Source organism: Chiloscyllium punctatum, chromosome 12, assembly GCF_047496795.1.
Source record: "Chiloscyllium punctatum isolate Juve2018m chromosome 12, sChiPun1.3, whole genome shotgun sequence".
NCBI lineage: Eukaryota > Metazoa > Chordata > Chondrichthyes > Orectolobiformes > Hemiscylliidae > Chiloscyllium > Chiloscyllium punctatum.
This window is the reverse complement of record NC_092750.1, coordinates 99490425-99518158: the sequence shown is the minus strand read 5'-3', so window position 1 is coordinate 99518158 and position 27734 is coordinate 99490425. Positions and strand designations below refer to the sequence as shown.

At 43.2% G+C, this 27734-nt stretch overlaps 1 long non-coding RNA gene and 2 other non-coding genes across 6 annotated transcripts in view; 2 read left to right on the top strand and 1 right to left on the bottom strand.

The window, feature by feature from the left end:
- The first annotated feature begins 6244 nt into the window (after positions 1 to 6244).
- trnad-auc (transfer RNA aspartic acid (anticodon AUC)) lies at positions 6245 to 6317 on the top strand. The gene has a single exon. It is a non-coding gene; the product is annotated as a tRNA-Asp (tRNA).
- Positions 6318 to 9025: 2708 nt separating this feature from the next.
- On the top strand, positions 9026 to 9098 carry trnad-auc (transfer RNA aspartic acid (anticodon AUC)). The gene has a single exon. It is a non-coding gene; the product is annotated as a tRNA-Asp (tRNA).
- A 2958-nt stretch (positions 9099 to 12056) lies between these two features.
- The window catches only part of LOC140483501 (uncharacterized), a 48533-nt gene continuing 32855 nt past the window's right edge, over positions 12057 to 27734 (bottom strand). For 3 of the 4 annotated variants that reach the window (XR_011961993.1, XR_011961994.1, XR_011961991.1), the window contains exon 4: positions 12057 to 12758. This is a non-coding gene — a long non-coding RNA (uncharacterized lncRNA). The remainder of the gene's footprint in view (positions 12759 to 27734) is intronic. The other variant, XR_011961992.1, reaches the window with a different exon arrangement.

Sequence of the window (27734 nt, the reverse complement as noted above, 5' to 3'; positions counted from 1 at the left end):
ATGTCTGACTTCAAATCGCCATCGAGCCTTGGTTGTTTGGTTTCACTTTTTCCCGGTCGACTGATCAACTGTTTGATAAAAGGATGTAAATCATTAAGTTGCACCCTTTGAAATACCTTTGAGTTTTGGGGTCAGAAGTGTCATTATAGTGGGCATGGCACAGTACCACATGTGGTGAAAGTGAAACAAGTGCTAGAGGATGTTCACCCACAGAACCCCACTCTGAGTAAATCCACCATCTAGATATTCACACAGTTCTGGGGGTGAAACCTCAGGAAGTGGGGACGTGAAATGATTGAAAACAGCGGTGAACAGGTTGATGAGAATGGTGCTGTGTACGAGGAATGTCAACAATAAAGGTCATTTGGAAAGTTGGGACAGGTCTCCTTGGAGAGCAGAAGGCCAAAACCTGGCCTGGTTAAACCTTTCCAAGACATGAGTGGGTTAGACAGAGGAAATAAGGAAGGGGGAATGCTCCCTACGCCTGAAAGAATCGAGAACGATTCGGCAGAGTTTTAAAGACATTAGTAAAAGAAGAAAAATGTACATGAGGAGAAATGTTTTCACAAAGGGAATGGTTAGGGTCTGACATTGACAAAGACGCAGTTTCAATCGAGTTGTTGAAAAACTAATTCAATGTTCATGTTGAAAGTAAAATGTGTAGAGTTACAGGGAGAAGGCAAGAGAATGATACGAAAAGAGAATCACATTTATCTCTGTAGAGAGCCAGCGCAGCTAAGGTGTTTTGTTACACGTTTGTGATTCTGACTGGAATCACAGTTCGACCAACAGGATGGTGGGAGTTAAACAACGGTGATATTGGCAAAGCCGGGACACATGACACAACAGAATGTTACCCAGAACGTACATGTCACAGGGAGGATGGCGCTGTCTGAAAATCCTGCAGGGTCTCCTGCGGATCAGACACAGGAAATTTCACTATTCGAACTGAATCAGCGCTATGAAGGATAATCAAGGAGCCGGAGGATCCAGCTTCAGAACTCAATTACTAAAGAAGCTGAGGGTAGAGTCCCCCCACTGCAGTTTCTGTGGCTGTTGGGTGTTCAAATAAAAAGCAGAACCGGGAGTTTGCTTTGTGGAGACAGGCGCCAGTGTCCATCTTGTCATGGTCGTGTTTGCCTCCCACACGGTAAATCGTGGGCTCAAGCTGCTTTAGGTTGTAGGCAAGTTGAGGTTTTAACAAATTGGGTATGACCCCTAAAGAGTTAACTGTGGTGTGGGAGAGTGCAGATTTTCTCAAAGTGTCTGTGCTGTCATGGCAGTGTTCGCCTCCCGCACGCAAAATCGCAAACAGCTTTATGTTCCAGGCAGGTTGAGTATTTACAAGAACCGAATGGAGACTGTTATTACATTGCTGTTGTGAAACAAAGTCCTGTCGCAGCCGTTACGCTGCAGGGAAAGTCGTCCCACCATATTCCACCTCGCCCTACGATCCAAACATTGACGACATCCTTGTCTATATTTTGTCATCAATTTCACGTGTTTTTTATTACGTTTTCAAGACGTTAATGACGCTGGACAACGACAAGCTATCGGAAACACAAAGGTGAAACGTAGAATGGCTTCAAGTGCTGGATGCCACAGAGCTGCAGTACGGCGGCCTCGGCTGGTTTCTGTAGTGTAGTGCTCATCACGTTCGCCTAACACGCGAAAGGTCCCCAGATCGAAAATGGTCCAAAACTGCTTTGTTCTTCAACTGCAGCCTTGCACATGCACAAGAACGGAGCTTTCCCATCTGCAAACCTGCCTTCGAATTGGCTCGAACGAATCTGCTCACGTAGTGAAATGTAAGGCAGCTCCATTTAATTACTGTGCAAAGCAATGTAAAGTTTTTCACCAAGCTGGTTCTGATCAAATGCCATTCTCTTTGAGAGTGTATTTCCCGCGTTCTGATCCTTTGTGCATTTTCCCTGTAGTCAGGTGTGTTTCGTGTTCCGTGTAAACGTGAAAGTCGTCCTGTTTCGAGCAATGGGTGAAATCGTTGAGCAAAGCAAGAATCGAAATTGCAGTCATGTCAAGCAGCTCATGGTTATTTGACCAAAGTGTCTCTGCTGTCATGATCGCGTTCGCCTCCCGCGCGGAAAATCGCAAATAGCTCTGCTGTTCCAGGCAAGTTGTGCCTTTACTGGAACCGAATGGAGACTATTGTTTCATCGCTGTTGGGAAACAAAGTCTTGCGGTGACTCGACTCGTCGTTATTTGGTTTTCTGTCCAATGGGAAAATCGTTCCAATGAATTTCGGTGTCATATCTTATTGAATTTCTCCCATTTCCTTCATTTCCGTCCTGGAGACATCGGAAGGAAAAGGTAATCTAATCGAGACTGTGATTGTTGAAATTCACTTTTTATGGCCCGTTCTTATTATGTTCTTTCTTTCTCTCTTTTCAGTAATCTCTGGAAAGTGGAGGTGCACTAAGGCTGCAGTATGTTTGAAAGAGTAGTTTGGAATTGCCCTGTTGTTAGTTGTGAGATTACTTTATGACTCATGCACTCGGACTGTCTCACATTTAGTATTCATGCATCTCTGTGTCTGAAAATGGATTAGGTATGCCAGTTTTGTTTGTGTTCCGTGTTAAATGCTTTCTGTTTTGCGATTCGCTCAGGACATTACGAGTTAACTTGGTTTCTGAGGTAACTTCCAGCAGCAAAAATCCTCAACTGAGGGTCTGGGAAAATTTCACAGAGTATGGTCAGTCGGGGCAAATGTAAGGAAGTGGTTCGTTTCTGCAGTGTTTCACAATACTACCTTTCCCCGAGCAGTCGAACAGACTAAACGATTGTGCCACAGACTGCGACGGCAAGCTCTGCTCAAAAGTAATCTTTTAAAGCCGGTGTAAGCAACACGACGTTATTGGGGTACACCGCGTGGAAACAGATACTTCGGTGTATCTCATCCATGCTCACCACATAACCAAAATTAAACAAGTCCCGTTCCCCACCATTTGGCCCCAATCCCTCTAAACCCATCCTGTCCAGAAACTCATCCGATTACCTTTGCAATTTTCTGAGTGTAATAGCCTCCTCCACTTCCTCTGGGAGCTCATTCCAAACACGCACAACCTTCTGTGTGGGAAATGTGCCTCAGGTCCTTTGTCAATTTCAGCTCACTCACCTTAAACCTATGCTCTCGAGTTTTCAACTCACCCTAATATGGATAAAACACTGAAATACTCAGTTTACAACCCTTCCGTAAGATCATATCGCAGCCGTTACGCTGCAGGGAAAGTCGTCCCAGCTTATTCCACCTCGCCCTACGGTCCAAACATTGACGAAATTCTTGTCTATATATTGTCATCAATTTCACGTGTCTTTTGTTTTACGTTTTCAAGATGTCAATTACGCTGGACAACAACGAGCGATTGGAAACAGAAAGGTGAAACGGAGAATGGCTTCAACTTTCAGTGCTGGATGCCACTGAGCCGCAGTAGGACGACCTCGGCTGGTTTCTGTAGTGTAGATGTCATCACGTTCGCCTATCACGCGAAAAGTCCCCAGTTCGAAACGGAGCAGAAACTGCTTTGTTCTTCAACTGCAGCCTTTTACATGGACAAGAACGGAGCTTTCTTGCTTGTTTTCCCATCTGCAAACCTGCCTTCGAATTTGCTTGAAGCCATTCTGTTTGAGAGTGCAGTTCCCGCGTTCTGATCCTTCCACGAAAAGCAGTACCGCACTTGCATTCCTTGCGCAGGCGGCCCGGTTCAAAGGCAGGGAAGAAGCTGATGCGCTGGTGTCACAGCGCACCACGGATTCCTGAACTTGTCTGTCTGTCAAATGTACCCCAAAGTCGTCTCTGAAAGGCCTCTTTTGGAAGCTGTCTGTCGTTATTGAACGCGCGAGAGTTGGTACCAGATTCCTGATTCATATTTTGGGGCAGTTCGCCCGTTAGTGGCTCATTCAATCAGCAACAGCAATGAAATAATTTACACTCTCAGAGGAACCTTTGGACTTGTGCTTTCATAGCGCCGCTAATATTAAGGTGCGCCCCGAGATCTAAGCTATGTTGGAACTGAAACGGAGGAATCGACAGAGAGGCTACAGAATGACATCGCATCCATTTGGTTTTCTTTAAATCACCGACGAGCAGGAAAATGTAAACGGGGAGGGCGAGTGGGGAAGTGAGGCAGTTGCAGCTCTGGTAAAAGTCCTTCTTTGTGATTCACTCCGCAAACAGAGACGTGAAGGTGACTCAGAGGCGTGTGAGCTCTTCACATCGAGATCAAAAGGCACTCATGGGCAGTTAGCACCTCTTCCGGAGTGGGGGTGGGGTGAGCTAATTACCTTTTGACTTCTGTTACTATGTTCAGAAACTGCCTTTTAGATTGACTTGAACAGAAACTGCATTTCTAATAAGCACCATGTAATTTAGCAAAACTTATTGAGTCGCTTCTCGTCGATTCCCGCACAGGTTTCCAACTCAGTTGGTATCCACGTGGCTCATGTCCAGGAGTGAACATCTCTGCAGCAAATTGCACGGTTAAAGTAAAAGGCACGGAAAGTGGCATCTCGAACCGGCCCCGAGGTCAGAGCATGCTCACAATGTGATCTGTCGTTCTCGGATTGTAATGCGAGCTCCGGTTTTAGGGTGGAGAACATTCTTTGGGACCCTTCTTCTGCAAAACAGACACAGTGACTGAATAAATGCTGCACGGTATCATGTGGAACACGGCCTGTGCAGCTTTATGCATTTTCCCTGTAGTCAGGTGTGTTTCGTGTTCCGTGTAAATGTGAAAGTCGTCCTGTTTCGAGCAATGGGTGAAATCGTTGAGCAAAGCAAGAATCGAAATTGCAGTCATGTCAAGCAGCTCATGGTTATTTGACCAAAGTGTCTCTGCTGTCATGATCGCGTTCGCCTCCCGCGCGGAAAATCGCAAACAGCTCTGCTGTTCCAGGCAAGTTATGCCTTTACTGGAACCGAATGGAGACTATTATTTCATCGCTGTTGGGAAACAAAGTCTTGCGGTGACTCGACTCGTCGTTATTTGGTTTTCTGGCCAATGGGAAAATCGTTCCAATGAATTTCGGTGTCATATGTTATTGAATGTCTCCCATTTCCTTCATTTCCGTCCTGGAGACATCGGAAGGAAAAGGTAATCTAATCGAGACTGTGATTGTTGAAATTCACTTTTTATGGCCCGTTCTTATTATGTTCTTTCTTTCTCTCTTTTCAGTAATCTCTGGAAAGTGGAGGTGCACTAAGGTTGCAGTATGTTTGAAAGAGTAGTTTGGAATTGCCCTGTTGTTAGTTGTGAGATTACTTTATGACTCAAGCACTCGGACTGTCTCACATTTAGTATTCATACATCTCTCTGTCTGAAAATGGATTAGGTATGCCAGTTTTGTTTTTTGTTCCGTGTTAAATGCTTTTTGTTTTGCGATTCGCTCAGGACATTACGAGTTAACTTGGTTTCTGAGGTAACTTCCAGCAGCAAAAATCCTCAACTGAGGGTCTGGGAAAATTTCACAGAGTATGGTCAGTCGGGGCAAATGTAAGGAAGTGGTTCGTTTCTGCAGTGTTTCACAATACTACCTTTCCCCGAGCAGTCGAACAGACTAAACGATTGTGCCACAGACTGCGACGGCAAGCTCTGCTCAAAAGTAATCTTTTAAAGCCGGTGTAAGCAACACGACGTTATTGGGGTACACCGCGTGGAAACAGATATTTCGGTGTATCTCATCCATGCTCACCGTATAGCCAAAATTAAACAAGTCCCGTTCCCCAGCATTTGGCCCCAATTCCTCTAAACCCATCCTGTCCAGAAACTCATCCGATTACCTTTGCAATTTTCTGAGTGTAATAGCCTCCTCCACCTCTTCTGGGAGCTCATTCCAAACACGCACAACCTTCTGTGTGGGAAATGTGCCTCAGGTCCTTTGTCAATTTCAGCTCACTCACCTCAAACCTATGCTCTCGAGTTTTCAACTCACCCCAATATGGATAAAACACTGAAATACTCAGTTTACAACCCTTCCGTAAGATCATATCGCAGCCGTTACGCTGCAGGGAAAGTCGTCCCAGGTTATTCCACCTCGCCCTACGGTCCAAACATTGACGAAATTCTTGTCTATATATTGTCATCAATTTCACGTGTCTTTTGTTTTACGTTTTCAAGATGTCAATTACGCTGGACAACAACGAGCGATTGGAAACAGAAAGGTGAAACGGAGAATGGCTTCAACTTTCAGTGCTGGATGCCACTGAGCCGCAGTAGGACGACCTCGGCTGGTTTCTGTAGTGTAGTGGTCATCACGTTCGCCTATCACGCGAAAAGTCCCCAGTTCGAAACTGTGCAGAAACTGCTTTGTTCTTCAACTGCAGCCTTTTACATGGACAAGAACGGAGCTTTCTTGCTTGTTTTCCCATCTGCAAACCTGCCTTCGAATTTGCTTGAAGCCATTCTGTTTGAGAGTGCAGTTCCCGCGTTCTGATCCTTCCACGAAAAGCAGTACCGCATTTGCATTCCTTGCGCAGGCGGCTCGGTTCAAAGACAGGGAAGAAGCTGATGCGCTGGTGTCACAGCGCACCACGGATTCCTGAACTTGTCTGTCTGTCAAATGTACCCCAAAGTCGTCTCTGAAAGGCCTCATTTGGAAGCTGTCTGTCGTTATTCAACGTGCGAGAGTTGGTACCAGATTCCTGAATCATATTTTGGGGCAGTTCGCACGTTAGTGGCTCATTCAATCAGCAACAGCAATGAAATAATTTACACTCTCAGAGGAACCTTTGGACTTGTGCTTTCATAGCGCCGCTAATATTAAGGTGCGCCCCGAGATCTAAGCTATGTTGGAACTGAAACGGAGGAATCGACAGAGAGGCTACAGAATGACATCGCATCCATTTGGTTTTCTTTAAATCACCGACGAGCAGGAAAATGTAAACGGGGAGGGCGAGTGGGGAAGTGAGGCAGTTGCAGCTCTGGTAAAAGTCCTTCTTTGTGATTCACTCCGCAAACAGAGACGTGAAGGTGACTCAGAGGCGTGTGAGCTCTTCACATCGAGATCAAAAGGCACTCATGGGCAGTTAGCACCTCTTCCGGAGTGGGGGTGGGGTGAGCTAATTACCTTTTGACTTCTGTTACTATGTTCAGAAACTGCCTTTTAGATTGACTTGAACAGAAACTGCATTTCTAATAAGCACCATGTAATTTAGCAAAACTTATTGAGTCGCTTCTCGTCGATTCCCGCACAGGTTTCCAACTCAGTTGGTATCCACGTGGCTCATGTCCAGGAGTGAACATCTCTGCAGCAAATTGCACGGTTAAAGTAAAAGGCACGGAAAGTGGCATCTCGAACCGGCCCCGAGGTCAGAGCATGCTCACAATGTGATCTGTCGTTCTCGGATTGTAATGCGAGCTCCGGTTTTAGGGTGGAGAACATTCTTTGGGACCCTTCTTCTGCAAAACAGACACAGTGACTGAATAAATGCTGCACGGTATCATGTGGAACACGGCCTGTGCAGCTTTATGCATTTTCCCTGTAGTCAGGTGTGTTTCGTGTTCCGTGTAAATGTGAAAGTCGTCCTGTTTCGAGCAATGGGTGAAATCGTTGAGCAAAGCAAGAATCGAAATTGCAGTCATGTCAAGCAGCTCATGGTTATTTGACCAAAGTGTCTCTGCTGTCATGATCGCGTTCGCCTCCCGCGCGGAAAATCGCAAACAGCTCTGCTGTTCCAGGCAAGTTATGCCTTTACTGGAACCGAATGGAGACTATTATTTCATCGCTGTTGGGAAACAAAGTCTTGCGGTGACTCGACTCGTCGTTATTTGGTTTTCTGGCCAATGGGAAAATCGTTCCAATGAATTTCGGTGTCATATGTTATTGAATGTCTCCCATTTCCTTCATTTCCGTCCTGGAGACATCGGAAGGAAAAGGTAATCTAATCGAGACTGTGATTGTTGAAATTCACTTTTTATGGCCCGTTCTTATTATGTTCTTTCTTTCTCTCTTTTCAGTAATCTCTGGAAAGTGGAGGTGCACTAAGGTTGCAGTATGTTTGAAAGAGTAGTTTGGAATTGCCCTGTTGTTAGTTGTGAGATTACTTTATGACTCAAGCACTCGGACTGTCTCACATTTAGTATTCATACATCTCTCTGTCTGAAAATGGATTAGGTATGCCAGTTTTGTTTTTTGTTCCGTGTTAAATGCTTTTTGTTTTGCGATTCGCTCAGGACATTACGAGTTAACTTGGTTTCTGAGGTAACTTCCAGCAGCAAAAATCCTCAACTGAGGGTCTGGGAAAATTTCACAGAGTATGGTCAGTCGGGGCAAATGTAAGGAAGTGGTTCGTTTCTGCAGTGTTTCACAATACTACCTTTCCCCGAGCAGTCGAACAGACTAAACGATTGTGCCACAGACTGCGACGGCAAGCTCTGCTCAAAAGTAATCTTTTAAAGCCGGTGTAAGCAACACGACGTTATTGGGGTACACCGCGTGGAAACAGATATTTCGGTGTATCTCATCCATGCTCACCGTATAGCCAAAATTAAACAAGTCCCGTTCCCCAGCATTTGGCCCCAATTCCTCTAAACCCATCCTGTCCAGAAACTCATCCGATTACCTTTGCAATTTTCTGAGTGTAATAGCCTCCTCCACCTCTTCTGGGAGCTCATTCCAAACACGCACAACCTTCTGTGTGGGAAATGTGCCTCAGGTCCTTTGTCAATTTCAGCTCACTCACCTCAAACCTATGCTCTCGAGTTTTCAACTCACCCCAATATGGATAAAACACTGAAATACTCAGTTTACAACCCTTCCGTAAGATCATATCGCAGCCGTTACGCTGCAGGGAAAGTCGTCCCAGGTTATTCCACCTCGCCCTACGGTCCAAACATTGACGAAATTCTTGTCTATATATTGTCATCAATTTCACGTGTCTTTTGTTTTACGTTTTCAAGATGTCAATTACGCTGGACAACAACGAGCGATTGGAAACAGAAAGGTGAAACGGAGAATGGCTTCAACTTTCAGTGCTGGATGCCACTGAGCCGCAGTAGGACGACCTCGGCTGGTTTCTGTAGTGTAGTGGTCATCACGTTCGCCTATCACGCGAAAAGTCCCCAGTTCGAAACTGTGCAGAAACTGCTTTGTTCTTCAACTGCAGCCTTTTACATGGACAAGAACGGAGCTTTCTTGCTTGTTTTCCCATCTGCAAACCTGCCTTCGAATTTGCTTGAAGCCATTCTGTTTGAGAGTGCAGTTCCCGCGTTCTGATCCTTCCACGAAAAGCAGTACCGCATTTGCATTCCTTGCGCAGGCGGCTCGGTTCAAAGACAGGGAAGAAGCTGATGCGCTGGTGTCACAGCGCACCACGGATTCCTGAACTTGTCTGTCTGTCAAATGTACCCCAAAGTCGTCTCTGAAAGGCCTCATTTGGAAGCTGTCTGTCGTTATTCAACGTGCGAGAGTTGGTACCAGATTCCTGAATCATATTTTGGGGCAGTTCGCACGTTAGTGGCTCATTCAATCAGCAACAGCAATGAAATAATTTACACTCTCAGAGGAACCTTTGGACTTGTGCTTTCATAGCGCCGCTAATATTAAGGTGCGCCCCGAGATCTAAGCTATGTTGGAACTGAAACGGAGGAATCGACAGAGAGGCTACAGAATGACATCGCATCCATTTGGTTTTCTTTAAATCACCGACGAGCAGGAAAATGTAAACGGGGAGGGCGAGTGGGGAAGTGAGGCAGTTGCAGCTCTGGTAAAAGTCCTTCTTTGTGATTCACTCCGCAAACAGAGACGTGAAGGTGACTCAGAGGCGTGTGAGCTCTTCACATCGAGATCAAAAGGCACTCATGGGCAGTTAGCACCTCTTCCGGAGTGGGGGTGGGGTGAGCTAATTACCTTTTGACTTCTGTTACTATGTTCAGAAACTGCCTTTTAGATTGACTTGAACAGAAACTGCATTTCTAATAAGCACCATGTAATTTAGCAAAACTTATTGAGTCGCTTCTCGTCGATTCCCGCACAGGTTTCCAACTCAGTTGGTATCCACGTGGCTCATGTCCAGGAGTGAACATCTCTGCAGCAAATTGCACGGTTAAAGTAAAAGGCACGGAAAGTGGCATCTCGAACCGGCCCCGAGGTCAGAGCATGCTCACAATGTGATCTGTCGTTCTCGGATTGTAATGCGAGCTCCGGTTTTAGGGTGGAGAACATTCTTTGGGACCCTTCTTCTGCAAAACAGACACAGTGACTGAATAAATGCTGCACGGTATCATGTGGAACACGGCCTGTGCAGCTTTATGCATTTTCCCTGTAGTCAGGTGTGTTTCGTGTTCCGTGTAAATGTGAAAGTCGTCCTGTTTCGAGCAATGGGTGAAATCGTTGAGCAAAGCAAGAATCGAAATTGCAGTCATGTCAAGCAGCTCATGGTTATTTGACCAAAGTGTCTCTGCTGTCATGATCGCGTTCGCCTCCCGCGCGGAAAATCGCAAACAGCTCTGCTGTTCCAGGCAAGTTATGCCTTTACTGGAACCGAATGGAGACTATTATTTCATCGCTGTTGGGAAACAAAGTCTTGCGGTGACTCGACTCGTCGTTATTTGGTTTTCTGGCCAATGGGAAAATCGTTCCAATGAATTTCGGTGTCATATGTTATTGAATTTCTCCCATTTCCTTCATTTCCGTCCTGGAGACATCGGAAGGAAAAGGTAATCTAATCGAGACTGTGATTGTTGAAATTCACTTTTTATGGCCCGTTCTTATTATGTTCTTTCTTTCCCGTGTAAGGCCATCACGTTCGCCTTACACGGGAACGGTCCCCAGTTCGAAACTAGGCAGAAACTGTTTTGTTCTTCAACTGCAGCCTTTTACATGGACAAGAACGGAGCTTCCTTGCTTGTTTTCCCATCTGCAAACCTGCCTTCGAATTTGGTTGAACAAATCTGCTCTCCTCGTGAAATGTAATGCAACTGCATTTCATGACTTTGCAAAGCATTATAAAGTTTTTCTCCAACCTGGTTCTGATCATATGCCATTCTGTTTGAGAGTGCAGTTCCCGCGTTCTGATCCTTCCACGAAAAGCTGTACCGCATTTGCATTCCATGCGCAGGCGGCCCGGTTCAAAGGCAGGGCAGAAGCTGATGCGCTGGTGTCACAGCGCACCACGAATTCCTGAACTTGTCTGTCTGTCAAATGTACCCCAAAGTCGTCTCTGAAAGGCCTCATTTGGAAGCTGTCTGTCGTTATTCAACGTGCGAGAATTGGTATCAGAAGTCCTGAATCATGTTTTGGAGCACGTTAGTGGCTCATTCAATCAGCAACTGCAATGAAAGAAATTACACTCTCAGATGAACCTTTGGAGTTTCACCAGAGCTGCAACTGCCTCACTTCTCCACTTGCCCGCCCCGTGAACATTTTCCTGCTCGTCAGTGATTTAAAGAAAAGGAAATGGATGCGATGTCATTCTGTAGCCTCTCTGTCGATTCCTCCGTTTCAGTTCCAACATGGCTTAGATCTCGGGGCGCACCTTAATACTAGCGACGCTATGAAAGCACCCCTTTTACCTCAGTGTGGTAACAGCCCAAAAATGACCCTCTTAAGAGTAACCCACCCAAACACTTTTCCCGATCATATTTCTTCACATTTATTTCTGACTAATACACATATCCCTGAACACAATGTGTAATTTAGCATGGCCAGCTCACCTAACCTGCATATGTTTGGATTGTGGTAGGACACCACAGGAAAGTCACATAGACTTGGGGAGAACGTGCAATGTCCTCACGGTCACCCGAGGAGGGAATCAAACCAATGTCCCTGGCGCTGTGAGGCAGCATTGTTCAACACTGAGGTACCATGTAATCTTATGCAATAAGTAAAATCAGTGAAAGATACGAAAAAATAAGTTTCAAATAAACACTCTCCGATATTGTCAAAGCATGTCAATCTTACAGTCAATACGAATAGGTGTGTGGAAAACCAAAAAAAAAACAAAATCTCGGCAAATCATGTATAAACAATAATTAACAATTTAATTTGATCAAAGGTCATAACATTATTTAGACGAATTGCAATTTTTAATAACAAATGTAGGTAATTAGCTGACTAATGAACACTTGGAAGTGGCATATATTTACTTAACGCTGAAGAAAGCGACTTGTTTTCCCCCTTGTTACACAGCAGAATAACAATGTGTGTGTGTGTGTTCGAAATGTTTGAATCAATCTGAAATTTTCTCGCCTCTCCAAATCCAGGCAGCATCCTGGTAAACGCCCTCTGTACCCTCTCCAAAGCCTACACACCCTTCCTGGAACATGGCGAACAAAAGTGAATACAATACTTTAAGTATGCCTTAACCAAAATGTTAAAATGTTACAACATGACTTCCTGACTCTTGTAACCAGTTTCCTTACCAATAAGGCAAGCATGCCATTTGCCTTCCTAACCACCTAATTACTTGCATGGTCACTTTCAGGGAGCCATGGTCTTGAACGCCAATATCCCTTTGAATAATAAAACTGTTAGGGTCCTGCCATTAACTATCTACTTTTTTTTAACATTTGAGCTTCCAAAGTGAAACACCTCACACTTGTATGGATTAAACTTCACCTTTAATTACTCTGCCCATATCTGCAATTTATCTTTTTCCTGCTGCATTATTTGACAACACTCTACAATGTCCCCAACTGCACTGAACGTTATATCATCTGCAAACTTATTAACTCACCCAATTAGATTTTAAGCCATGTCACTTCTATATAATTGCATCGCAAACAGAAGGGTTCCAGTACAGATCCCTGTGGAAAAAAGACAGATAATGAGGGAAATGCAGAATTCTTGAAAAATGAGGTTTTTTTCAATGACAGAATAATTCTGATGAATAATCTTCTAAAGTGCGACTTTTAAAAAAAAACCAACATTTTAATTCTGAGTTTATTGATCTTAACGAATATCCAGTACAAACTGCTTTGAAAATATTGTATCATTTTAAGTGTTGCGTTCTCACATTAAATATTATTTAATTGTCATTTCAATAATCACACCATCATGAGATTTACATTATCGTTCAATCCATTATTATTAGAGACAGTATCATAATGAAATATTGACATTCTATTCAGGTCAACACACCTGCAATCAACCAAAGTTCTCTCATCCAACACTCATTTTAACTCTCTTATTCTCTTTCATTTGAATTCTCGTATTAATGGAAGGATCATTAATCAGTCTTATCAATTTAGAAATTGCTAACTATTTTTCACATAAATATTTCATTTTTTTTCCAACATATTGCACAATTACATCGCAATAAGAGTTTTCTCATCATTATTAAATTTGTTATCAGCCATTTTAAAACTAATTATTACCAAAATCTAACCGGTAATCATTGTTGAAATCCAAAATCTCCAGCTGTATATGTGGAACTATGTCTCAGTACATCAACTGATACAAACAATATTGCACTCTACAATCTCTTAATCTTAGCAAAAATAATTTTAAGTGTGGAATCTTAGCTGAATTGAATTGGTTGTAAGAAAAAGTGCAGTCTGAAGAAAGGTCACTGGGCCCAACTCTCTCCACAGATGCTGCCAGACCTGCTGAGTTATTTTCCAGCAATTACTGAGTTTGTTTGTGATTTCCAGCATCCACAGTTTTGTTTACATTTTTGTATTGATTGTATTTCACTTCAATTCTAACATTGCTACGTTTCTGATTATTACAATAAGAGCTAAGTATTTTTCATGTTAAGCATTATTTAAATTTCACGTATTCCTTGTGTAAATAAACCAGAATTAACAAATGTTTGTTCTATGCTTTTACAATAAATCTTGAATTCTTAGAAATCACATTTTTTTGAAAATGAGGGAAGTAGTTTTTCGCTGAGTAGTCACATTGAATGACTAATGCTTTATTTCCAATGCATGTGCAATAAAAAGCAGGTTAATTTTAATTTATGCAGATGAATAACTGCTTCAAACAAATTGACTTACTTGATTATCATGAGATTTATGTTTATTTAAGACCATTGTTGCTTCGTTCCATCATTATTAGAAATTACTAATTCTTTTTATCGGTCCATTACACACTGGAACTGTCTAATACAATCCTAGTCCAATTATAACAATAAATATCTGAGCAGTTTTCCTTGTGAATAAACACAGTAAGTATGTGATTATAGTCCTGCCCTTCCTGCATGGGAATATTATGGAGGGCTCTGGTAATGTGTGTACTAGTAGACCAGGAGCCATGGGTTCAATTCCCCCTTCAACAGAGATGTGTCAAAACACCTCAGAGTTGATTAGAAAATATCTAAGTGTCGACTGAATTGCTTTTCAACCAACATTGTCTCAACTTGTAACTGTTGTTCATTATAATGATCACAACATCTTGAATTTATTTGCTTCACATCACTGATTAAAGACTGAATGTTATTACGCTGCTTCTAAATACCTCTCAACTTTTAATAACTTTGCAGTCTTAAAGATTCTACGGTGTAAATAATATTTAAGGTAAGGGGGAAAGATTTAAAAGGGGACTGAGGGGCAACTTTTCCACACAGTGTGTTTCACATATTGGGATGAGCTGTGAGAGGAAGGGCAGTGGCTGGTACAATTACAACATCTAAAAGACTTTTGGACAGTTTATTGGATAGAAAACGTCCAAAGGGGTATGGGACAAACACAGTGAAATGGGACTAGTTTAGTTTAGGAAACCTGGCCGGAATGCCAAGTTAGGCTGAATGGCCTGTTTCCGTGCTGTATCAATCTAGCATTCTACAATTCAAACTTCACTGTGATTGGTAAAGGAAAGAACAAACGGGTGTTAATTCTATTTTGTATCCATAAAAAAGTGACATGAATTTAAAATAATTTTGCTCTTATTGTGATTAGAAATACAATGAATGTGAGCATTGAAGTGAAATATAATTTAATCAATTCAACTGTGTTTCCATGGTTAAAATAAAAATTGAATATTCACAATCATTGTGAGTTTGTACATTGCAATATCTTCACATTACTTCATGTACTGAGCCATTATTACACATTTATACCCCCTACTGAACTGAACATTAATTAGATATTAGCAACACTTAGATTTTCGAAAATCTATCAGTACACTTGTAAGAAGGAGAAATTTAATTTTGCTACATGACTGTGCAATGTGCAGACATGAACAGGAATAATTTGCATAATCTCGTGACTATATCGTGTTAATAAATAATTTACTTCTCAGGTACTGAAGCAGTCCAAGTCCAAGTACAGCGAGATCTGGACAATATCCAGGCTTTGGCTTACAGGTGGCAAGTAACACACATGCCACACAAATGCAGGCTATCACATATAAGACATAACCTAACCACCATCCCTTGACATTCGATGGTGTTACCATGACTGAACACCCACTATCAACATTATCCTGTAGATAATCATTGATCAGGAACTGAATTGGTCTCACCACATAAACACAGTGGCTACAAGAGTAATTCAACTCCTGGCTTCTGAAATCCTGTCCAAACGCTACCAGGCACAGTCAGGATGTGATGGAATACTCCCCACTTGCCTGGATGAGTGCAGCCCTAACGACACTCAAGAAACTTGATACCATCCGGAATAAAGCAGCCCGCTTGATTGGCACTGCTGCTACTGAGCCTCAGTGATGGTGAGGGTGGATGATTGTGGATGTCCTAGCTACAATCTCTGCCTCTTCTTATTAACAAAGATAAAAGAATCTTACATTGCTCAACATTCTCATCAAAACAGAGTACAGTATTCACCCCAGCCCTCTTTTATACCAACCAGCAGCATTTCCACCACCAATAGCAGCTTCTCTTAAAATATTTTGTCAGTAACTTGTAATTAACTGGTTACTACAATTACAACTGAAAATGTCTTGCTGGAAAAGCACAGGTCAGGCAGCATCAAAGCAGCAGGTGAATCGACGTTTCGGGCATAAGCCCTTCTTCAGGAAGGTCCTGAAGAAGCAGTGAATCACATTTTGAAATGATCTTTCTGAACATAATATAGATCAGATTAAAACTGAAGTAGGTGTCTTACACAACTTGCTGCAAGAACACAGACAGTAGAATCTGAGGTGATCATGAATATGTGGGGGTGAATGTGGGAGACAAGCTGGGACTGTATTGGAGTAGTCACTGCGAGAGGGAACAAATGCTGGATGCAGGGTTTCAGCAGCTGATGGACTGACGCTGAGGTGAGCCATCGGAAACTGAGCAAGTGACCACCATCTAATAGGACAGAGAAACTGATCCATCAGCCTGAAACTGAGTGACCACGTTGCTGTCAGTGACTCCAACACAAGTGAATGGAAACATTGCTCAGAGCCTGTTTCTGTAACATTCAACACAACCAGGAAATGGAAAGTGAATAATGAGCTGAAAACAAAGCCACTGCTCTGTTAGAGTCTAAACATTTCAATATTCAGTTATTGAACATTATTGACTCTCAGACTATTCTAACCTGCAGAATCACAGTAAAAGGGGAAAGTTAACAATATTCTTGGCAAAGACAGAATGAACCAACTGCTTGTATAAAAACAGCTCAGAACAAAGGGACTGAATCCTCCACAAACTGACAAACACAGGTACCATCATATTTATAGATAGAGACTGGAATTCGTGAGAAAAACCCTTCCCTGCTGATGGTGTGTAGTAGACACCATTCTCAGTGAGAACTGCCACTTACTTCCTTTGAAAGGAATCTCTGTTTTCCCTCAGAAAAGCAGGTGTGTCGCGCACTTACAGACTGAATTACAGACAAAGGAAACCTGATCAGGGACTCGCAGGTTAATTAAGCTATTCGTGATAGTCCATTGCACACAACAAGAGCTTAGAGCACAACAGATTCTAGTGAAACCAACAATGCCATGAAAAAGGTGAATTCGTCTTTATAATCATGCAGCCTCTATCAATCAAATAATCCCAGTCATCTTCTAAACATTTTAAAACTATTAATACCAATGTATACATATTTATTTACTTTCCTAATTTCGTCCAAAAAATATATCTCTTTAAAATATATTTTAAATGGTCAATTCATAATCACCATTCATTTCCAATTATTCTTAGTGCAAAACAACTTGCAAACTAAAATAGTTTTCACGTCAATAATGACGCTGGAAACTTTGTTATGTAGTTTACCCATATTTCCAAATATTGTTTTGGTTCATTATTGCAGTGAAGCTAAAATTAAAGTCTATTTATTTTCTCTGATATCCTTCCATTACTTTATTCCCTAATAACAATGCCCACGGTGTAATGGGTGAGAAGCATTAAAATAAAATTGAATTTTCAATGCAAGAACTGGAACAAATAATCACATATTATGGGTTCATTCATTGTCGTTGATTATCAGGTTTATTTTCACTGTATGATCACACATTAAATTCACTTAAATAATCACAGTACAATTCTCACCTCTATAGATATGTCGAGTGAATGTCAACCTATTCTTATTTTAAGTAAAACCAAATTTACATTTTGCTCTGTTTTATTCCAGGAATGACAGGATGTGTTACATTATTATGGGAAACAGGAAAAAGTGAAGGTGGTGGCTCTCAGACGTGAGGCCTTAAAGCCAAAGGGCCAGGTGGTAGTTACAGTGGTGGGGGAGGTACCCAGTGCCCCGCTGTCCTCAGAAGGCAGTGAGGATGGTGACACTGACTGGAACAGGTTAGATGGTGAAATGCCCATGTATGGACAGAGGGACGGTAATGGGTGCGATCACCCACCACCCTGTAATGCCCAGAAGGTCAGGTCCATGGCTCCACTGAGTATCAAAGGTCAACTTGGAGAGACAGTAGGGAGCAACAAAGGGAACTGACAGAAACCAAACATGAACAGTTCACCTGCTGAATGACAGATGTTGGTGTGTCAACACCCAGCCTGATAGAGAAATGGTAGTAATGGGCCTTATTGGGAGAATATGTATGAATTAGTTGAGGTACAGTCTCACCGATGATGTTGTTAGGCCAAAATACCCTGACGTGTACATCAGAACCTGTCCCTGCAATGAGAATATGGGGGTGTGAGCCGGTTCCCCCCAGTGCACAGCCGACCAGTGTCTCCAGGCATTTACAGATATTACAGGGACACACTGGGGAGGGGACAGGCTTTATGGGCTAAAATAACCTTGGTGACTCAGGGACCCAAGGGTAATATTGAGGATCATACAGAGAGGAAGCCTGAGGTGTGTAAGGACCACGGGGGATTACCAAACCCCAACCTGTGATGATGATATCAGTTTGTTGTTTTTAAACTGGGACCCCATTTAACTGTAATCATAAACATGGGACTCCCAGTGGGAGATAATTCTAACCACTTTCTGAATTGGGCCATGGGAGCTGAGGCAAACTCAGAAACACAGAGGAATAGCTGCAGTACAGGGAGGGTAATCAGACTCACAGTGTTACAAGGGAAGCAGGAAAGGGCACATAGACAAGGAACGTAGGCAGAGAGAGGGAGATAGATGTTCACATTGTGTGTGCGCATCTGTTCACGTATGGAATATGAATATTCATTGACGCTGTGTTTGGGAACCAGTAGAATAAATATTCATAAAAGGAGCATCTATATCAGTTACCGATACGGATTTGCCCCTCACCCCTCAATTACTAAAATGAGAGCAGTTGGAGAGGGAATCGAGGAAGCTGGATGAAATGAACCTCTCCCGACGCAGATCACGGATATGGCAAAATATATTCAAATATGGGGGTGGGACACTGAGGAAGGGACCATTCTGGGAGTTGTCAGTTTCGAACAGTTAGGACCAACTATTGATGCAGAGACACAAACTGTAATATGGGAACAACCTGGTCAGGCCCGGGACAGGAATCAAAGGAGAGGCGACATCTCCTGAGTAGTTACCTTGCAGGGAGACTGGAACAGTCAGGGAATCTGGGGAGTTATAGCTAGGACCCAAACAGCAGTGTGGGTAACTCAACCAGGAATGCGGGTTATTACCTGAAGATCCTGTAAAGATCAAGGGCCCTCTCACTCCCCACACAAACAGAATCCCATCAAAGCTGGGGCCAGGAGGCAGTAATTGTGACAGTAACAGATCGACAGAAGCAGTGAATAGTCAGACCGACACTATCCCAGACTAACTCACAGAAGCCGGACGGCTCATTCCACCTCATTGTTGAGTATACCTCCTTCAGTAAATCCGCCACTAAGGAGTATCCTACATTAGCGAACCACACCACTGTATTTAATGGATTGAAATCGCAAAAGGATATAGTCTCAGACCTTGATATTGTGAATGGGTTCTGGTCCATACCTGTGCACCTGGAATCCCAGAATAAGCTGGCGTTTACTGGCTGAGGAAAGCAGTACATCTGGATCCAGTTACCTCAGGGATCCCACAATATTCTACAATATCCCACCGACATATGGCTGATGGAGTTAGTCACATTGATCTTACCAACACCTCATTACCTCAGTTGGTGAGAAAGACCATATCCAGATATTAAACAGAATACAGGGTCAGGTCAGGCAGGCCGGGCTTAAAATTAACCCACAGACAGTGGGAAGGTAGGGAGAGATGTACCTGGGACATCACATCAGGGAGATCAAATCAGGAAGGGAGGGGGACAATCCCAGCAGAACGACAGAAGCCCTGACAGAAGCACGGACATTAGCCAGGGGTCAGGGAGTCAACATGTACACATGGACAGTCAGCATGCCTTTGGCATTGTTCATGACCATGTGTTGGCCTGTGCTCGGTAAGGGTATATCACCCTGTTTGGGGGCCACATAGAGCACGAAGTAGAGGTCAGGGAGTTAGTGGGAGCAGCTAACTTTCCCAGTGAAGCAGCAATAATGAAGATTAGAGCTCACAGGGTAGTAGAAACCCCACACCAATGGGGCAGTAATTATGTGGGTAAGGCGAGTGAAATACTGACTGAAACAGGGCAGATATTTGGGGAAGGTCAGTGGCAGTAACTGCAGAAGTGGGTAAGGAAAGTTTAAAGACCTTCGCAGATACAGCCCCACAATTGAGAATAATTTCATCTAAAGGCTTATAATTCTAGATTTGCATTGAAATCAAATTCCACATCTGCTGTGATGGGATTCGAATCAGTGTCCCCAGAAAATTACCTGGGTCTCTGGATTAACAGATCGGCAACAATAAGGGTGGAAACCAAATCCTTGATCAAACAGGTAGAAATTAAGGAGAGCTGATAGAATGGAGGAGAATTGAAGGGAATGGGGGAAGAGAATGACCAAGTTTAGGTTCAAGGCAGCTGAAATTAAAGCAACCAACAGGGAGGAGAATAAAAGAAGAAACACTCACACAGCTGGAATTGGATAAATGCAGATACCTCAGGGAGGTGTGGAACTCGGCTGGGAGGACAGGGTGAAGGCACGGGTAGGTTTAAAAGCAGTTAACCACATTTTGAAATGATCTTCCTGAACATAATATCGATCAAGTTAAAACTGAAGTAGGTGTCTTACACAACTTGGTGCAAGAACACAGACAGTAGAATCTGAGGTGATCATGAGTGTGTGGAGGTGAATGTGGGAGACAAGCTGGGACTGTATTGGATTAGTCACTGTGAGAGGGAACAAATGCTGGATGGAGGGTTTCAGCAGCTGATGGACTGACGCTCAGGTGAGCCATCGGAAACTGAGCAAGTGACCACCATCTAATAGGACAGAGAAACTGATCCATCAGCCTGAAACTGACTGACCATGTGGCTGTCAGTGACTCCAACACAAGTGAATGGAAACATTGCTCAGAGCCTGTTTCTGTAACATTCAACACAACCAGGAAATGGAAAGTGAATAATTAGCTGAAAACAAGGCCACTGCTCTGTTAGAGTCAAAATCATTTAATGTTCAGTTATTGAACATTATTGACTCTCAGACTATTCTAACCTGCAGAATCACAGTAAAAGAGGAAAGTAAACAACATTCTTGGCAAAGACAGAATGAACCAACTGCTTGTATAAAAACAGCTCAGAACAAAGGGGCTGAATCCTCCATAAACTGACAAACACAGTTACCATCAGTTTATAGATAGACAATGAAATTCTTCAGAAAACCCTTCCCTGCTGATGGTGTGTGGTAGAAACCATTCTCAGTGAGAATTGCCACTTATTTCCTTTGAAAAGAATCTCTGTTTCCCCTCAGAAAAGCAGGTGTGTTGCGCACTTACAGACTGACTTACAGACAAAGGAAACCTGATCAGGGACTCTCACTAATAGCTTAATTAACCTGCAAGTCCATTGCACACAACAAGAGCTTAGACCACAACAGATTCTAGTGAAACCAACAATGCAATGAAAAAGGTGAATTAGTCTTTATAATCATGCAGCCTCTCTCAATCAAATAATCCCTGTCAACTTCTAAACATTTTAAAACTATTAATACCAATGGATACATATATATTTCCTTTCCTAATTTCCTCCAAAAAAATCTGACTATTCTCTTCAAAATATATTTTAAATTGTCAATTCATAAACACAATTCATATCCAATTATTCTTAGTGCAAAACAGCTTGCAAACTAAAATAATTTTTATATCAATAATGACACTGGAAACTTTGTTATGTAGTTTACCCATATTTCCAAATCTTGTTTTGGTCCATTATTGCAGTGAAGCTAAAATTAAAGTCTATTTATTTTCTCTGATATCCTTCCATTACTTTATTCCCTAATAACAATGCCCATGGTGTAATGGGTGACAAGCATTAAATAAAATTGAATTTTCAATGCAAGAATTTGTACAAATAATCACATATTATTCTGTTCATTCATTATCGTTGATTATGAGGGTTATTTTCACTGTATGATCACGTTAAATTCACTTAAATAATCACAGTAGAATTTTCACCTTTAAAAATATGTAAAGTGAATGTCAAATTATTAATGTTTCAAGTCAAACCAAATTCAAATTTTGTTCTGTTCTATTCCAGGAATGACAGGATGTGTTACATTATTATGGGAAACAGGAACAAGTGAAGGTGGTGGCTCTCAGACCTGAGGCCTTAAAGCCAAAGGGTCAGGTGGTAGTTACAGTGGGGGGAGGTACCTCATGCCCCGCTCTCCTCAGAAGGCAGTGAGGATGGTGACACTGACTGGAACGGGCTAGATGACAAAGCGCCCATGTATGGACAGAGGGACGGCAATGGGTGGGATGACCCACCGCCCTGTAATGCCCAGAAGGCCGTGTCTACGGCACCACTGGGCATCAAACCTCAAACTTGGACAGACAGGAGGGGGGCAAGAAAGGGAACTGACAGAAACCAAACTGAACCGTTTATCTGGCTGTACGATAGATGTTGGTGAATGAATACCAGCCTGATAGAGAAATGGTAGTAATGGGCCTTATTAGGAGAATATGGATGAATTAGTTGAGGAACAGTCTCACCAATGATGGTGTTAGGCCAAAATCTTTTAGGCCAAGATGCCCGGACGTGTACAACAGAACCTGTCCCTGCAATGAGAGGGTGAGGGTGTGAGCTGGTCCCCCCCAATCACAGCTGATCAGTGCCTCCAGGCATTTACGGATATTACAGGGATACACTGGGGAGGAGACAGACTGAATGGGCTAAAATAACCTTGGTGACTCAGGGACCCAAGGGTATTATTGAGGATCATACAGAGAGGAAGCTTGAGGTGTGTAAGGACCATGGGGGATTACCAAACCCCAACCTGTGATGATGAAATAGGTTTGATGTATTTTAAAGATGACATGGGACCCTATTTAACTGTAATCATAAACATGGGACTCCCAGTGGGAGATCATTCTAACCACATTCTGAATTGGGCCATGAGAGCTGAGGCAAACTCAGAAACACAGGGGAATAGCTGCAGTACAGGGAGGGTAATCAGACACACAATGTTACAAGGGAAGCAGGAAAGGGCACATAGACAAGGAACGTAGGCAGAGAGAGGGAGATAGATGTTCACATTTTGTGTGTGCCTGTGTTCACGTAGGCACATGAATATTCATTGACGGTGTGTTTGGGAACCAGCAGAACAAATATTAATAAAAGGAGCACCTATATCAGTTACCGAGACAGATTTGCCCCTCACCCCTCAATTACTAAAATGAGAGCATTTGGAGAGGGAATCAAGGAAGCTGGATGAAATAAATCTGTCCCAATGCAGATCATGGATACGGCAAAATATATTCAGATATGGGAGTGTGAAACTGAGGAAGGGACCATTCTGGGAGATGCCATTTTAGAACAGTTCAGAGCAACTATTGATGCAGAGACACAAACTCTAATATGGGAACAATCTGGCCAGGCCCGGGACAGGAAGCAAAGGAGAGGCGACATCTCCAGAGTAGTTACCTTGCAGGGAGACTGGAACAGTCAGGGAATCTGGGGAGTTATAGCTAGGACCCAAACAGCAGGGCGGGTAACTCAAACAGGAATGTGGGTTATTATCTGTAGATCCTGTAAAGATCGAGGGCCCTCTCACTCCCCACACAAACTGGATCCCATTAAAGCTGGGGCTGAGAAGGCAATAATTGTGACAATAATAGATTGAGAGAAGCAGGGAATAGTCAGACCAACAGTATCCCAGACTAACTCACAGAAGCCAAACGGCTCATCCCACCTCACTATTGATTACACCTCCCTCAGTAAATCTGCCACTAAAGAGTATCCTACAGGAGTGAACCACAACACTTTATTTAATGGATTAAAATTGCAACAGGATACAGTCTCAGCCCTTGATATCGTGAATGGGTTCCTGTGGACCTAGAACGGTCAGAATAAGCTAGTATTTACTGTCTGAGGAAAGCAGTAGACCTGGATTCAGTTCCCTCAGGGACCTCATAATATTCCAGTATATCCCACCGATACATGGCTGATGGAGTGCGTCGATTTAATCTTACCAACACCTCATTACCTCAGTTGGAGAGAAAGAACATATCCGGATATTACACAGAGTATTGGGTCAGGTCAGGCATGCCAGGCTTAAAATTAACCCACAGAGCGTGGGAAGGTAGGGAGAGATGTACCTGGGACATCACATCAGGAAGATCAAATCAGGAAGGGAGGTGGACAATCCCAGTGGAACGAAAGACCATGATTTCAAAACTATTCACCCCCACACCATGAAGGGGGTAAGGCAAACTTTAGGATTGTTTAATTATTGGAGGACTTTTTTGGAGAATTACCCAGAAATGGCAGAACCATCACGAGCCCTGACAGAAGCACGGACATTAGCCAGGGGTCAGGCAGTCAGCATATACACAGACAGACAGCATGCCTTTGGTATAGTTCATGACCAAGTGATAGCCTGGGCTCGGTGAGGGTACATCACCCTGTCTGTGGGCACGTAGAGAATGAAGGCCAGGTCAGAGAGTTAGTGGAAGCAGCTAACTTTCCCAGTGAAGCAGCAATAATGAAGATTAGAGCTCACAGGGAAGTAGAAACCCCACACCAATGGGGCAGGAAGTTCGTGGGTAAGGCAGGTGAATAGACAATAGACAATAGGTGCAGGAGTAGGCCCTTCTGCCCTTCGAGACAGCACCACCATTCATTATGATGATGGCTGATCATCCTCAATCAGTATCCTGCTCCTGCCTTATCCCCATAACCCTTGATTCCACTATCCTTAATAGCTCTATCCAATTCTTTCTTGAAAGTGTCCAGAGACTTGGCCTCCACAGCCTTCTGGGGCAGAGCATTCCATACACCCACCATTCTCTGGGTGAAGACGTTTCTCCCCAACTCTGTTCTAAGTGGCCTACCCCTTATTTTAAAACTGTGTCCTCTGGTTCGGGACTCACCCATCAGCAGAAACATGCTTCCTGCCTCCAGAGTGTCCAATCCTTTAATAATCTTAGATGTGAAATACTGACTGAAACAGTGCAGACATTTGAGGAGATGGCAATGGCCGTAGCTACAGAAGTGAGAGAGGAAGGTTTAAAGATATTCCCAGAAACAGTCCCACAACAGGAGAAACAGGAATGGGAAAAGGGTGCGGCAGTAATAGGACACGTCAGAGTCTGGATGACACAGCCGTTCCACTACACTGTATAAGACAAACATTATTAAAACATATCATGGGCTGGCCCATATTGGGGAGGATAAAATGCAATATCAGATGATCCACTACAATCCTTGCCTGGAACAGGGAGAAATACAGCAATGTTTCGTTGAAGGTGTGTAGTCTGTTCACAGTGTGAGCCAGGGAAAGCAATAAAATGGAGGCAGCAGCAGGGACCCAGGGGTCCATGGGAACAATTACAAATGGATTTTACACACACCCCCATCCCAATCCCAGGGAAGGAAATCCTGCTGGGTTTTAATAAATAGGTTGACTCAGTGGGTGGAAGCATTCCCCTGCAGATTCTGACCATGGGACAAATGTTACAGGGAACATAGCTAAAGAGCTATGTGCCCTGTTTGGTACTGAACAGAAATCCCATCCCCCATACCACCCCCAGAGCTCTGGGACAGTAGAAGGAATGACGCAGACACTGAAAGCTAGTCTGACTAAGGCTCTCGCAGAGACAGGACAGCGATAGGTTAAAGTACTATCCAGCAGCCTAATGAAACTGAGGACAACTCCAGCAAAGCGGACGGGACTGTCCCCCTTTGAATTAGTGACTGGATGGACTATGCAGATGCCACAGGGTATGGTAGTGGGAGGGCCGGAGATGTGTGGTAGTGGGAGGGCTGGAGATGTGCAATGACAAGGATAGGGTTAAACCATTTGTGAAAGAACTGGCAAAGCAGCTGCATGAGCTGAGAGAATCAGAGACTGGGAAAGGAAACGTGGAAATATCCGAGCTGACATTCCAAACCCTGGAGTTCAGGTCAGGGGGAAAAATATTACTGGAACATATGAAGTAAACACATCAAAATGCTGGACTTACCTGGGGGGGACAGAGAGGGACCTCTCCCATCATGTATAAGTACGGAGCTCTGAATAAACGTTGGTCATGCTGCTCAACACAGAACTCAAGGCTCCTCTTTGATATTTCTCCCAGCAACAGTTGTGCAGGGGCATGTTGCTGGCTGGAGGTCTATGGCTAGTGCTGTTCCACAAGGATCAGAACTGGGACATCAGTTGCTTGTAATGTATATAAATGAAAAGTTTGAAAATGTAAACGTTTTAATTAGCAAGTTTGTAGATGGCACAAACTGTTGAAGTTGTGAATCGTGAAGAATGATGGCAAAGGGTTCAGCAAGAAAGAGATGAGTCAGAAAGTTTTGTGGAGAAATTGCAGATATATTTTAATTCAGACAAGTGTGAGGTGATGCATTTTGGAAGACACAAAGCAAGAGGAATGTATACAATAAACGGAAGGGTATTGAGCAGCTCTGATATACAGAGGGATCTTCAGTTGAAAGATGAAAGATCCCAGAAAGTGGTGAAGGAGGTGAATGGCAGGCTTGCCTTCTTCTGTCAGGGGAGTGAATATAAAACTATAATCAGGCCACCTTTGGGGTATTGTGTGCCGTTTTGATCACCACATTATAGGAAGAATGTGAAGGCTTTTGGGAAGGTGGAAACAGGTTTACTAGGATGTTGCCTGGATTGGGAGAGGTTCGAAAATCTTGGATTGTTCTCTTTGGAAAGTCAATGGCTGTGGGGTGATCCAACTGGCACAGAGAGAGTTTGTAAACCATGGTTTACTTCAGAAATTGTATCTCATGTTAAGAAGAAGAAAGAGGCTTTTATGTTGATGAGGCAAAATGATACAGATGAAGCAATAGAGAGTTACAGATCAGCTAGGAAGGATTTAAAGAGAGAGTTAAGAAAAGCAAAGGGAGGACACGAGCTGTCTTTAGCAAACAGAATATAGGATAACCATGACATTTTCTATAGGTATGTGAAGAATAAAAGGGTGATTAGGGTAGGAATAGGGCTAATCAAAGACAGAAGTGGGAAGTTGAGTTTGGACCCTGCAGAGATCGGAGAAGTGCTAAATGAATATTTCTCATCGGTGTTTACACAGGAAAAGGAAAATATTGTAGAGGACAAAAATGAGGTGCGAGATATTAGACTAGAAAGGATTGAGGTTAGTTACGCACAGGTGTTATCAATTCTAGAAGGAGTGAAAGTAGACAAGTCCCCAGGACTGATGGCGTTTATCCGTGGATTCTCTGGGAAGCTAGGGAGGAGATTGCAGAGCCTTTGGCTTTGATATTTGAGTCATCATTGTCTATGGGTTTAGTACCCGAGGACTGGAGGATTACAAATGTTGTGCCCTTGTTCAAGAAGGGCAGCAGAGATAACCCAGGTAATTATAGACCAGTGACCCTTATTTCCACTGTAGGAAAGATTTTGGAAAGGATTATAAGAGATAACAGTTAGAATCATCTAACAAACAACAATTTGATTTCTTATAGTCAACATGGTTTCGTCAAGGGCAGGTTGTGTCTCACAAACCTCATTGAGTGTTTTGAGAAGGTGATCAAGCATTTAGATGAGACTATGCAGAACATGTTGCGTATTATGGTGGTGCAAGGAGAGAAGATCAATGATTGATAAAAATTCTGAGGGAAATAAAGTTGCAGAGTTTGGGGTACGTATGGGGAATGAGAATATTGGATTCTGCCACAGAGAGCCAGCTTGGATTTGATGGGCCTCTTTCTGTGCTATAATGCATTTTATTTGGACTTGTTTAACTTGCTCTGGTCACCGATTAAGTTGTCATTTAGGTCAATCTGCTCAGCGTTCCTACTCAGACCAATACAGGCTGTCCCTCCACAGCAGGAGATTATGTTTAGTGTTTTATACTGGGTTCTTTGTGGGGGGGGGGGGGGGGGGGGAGTGGGCA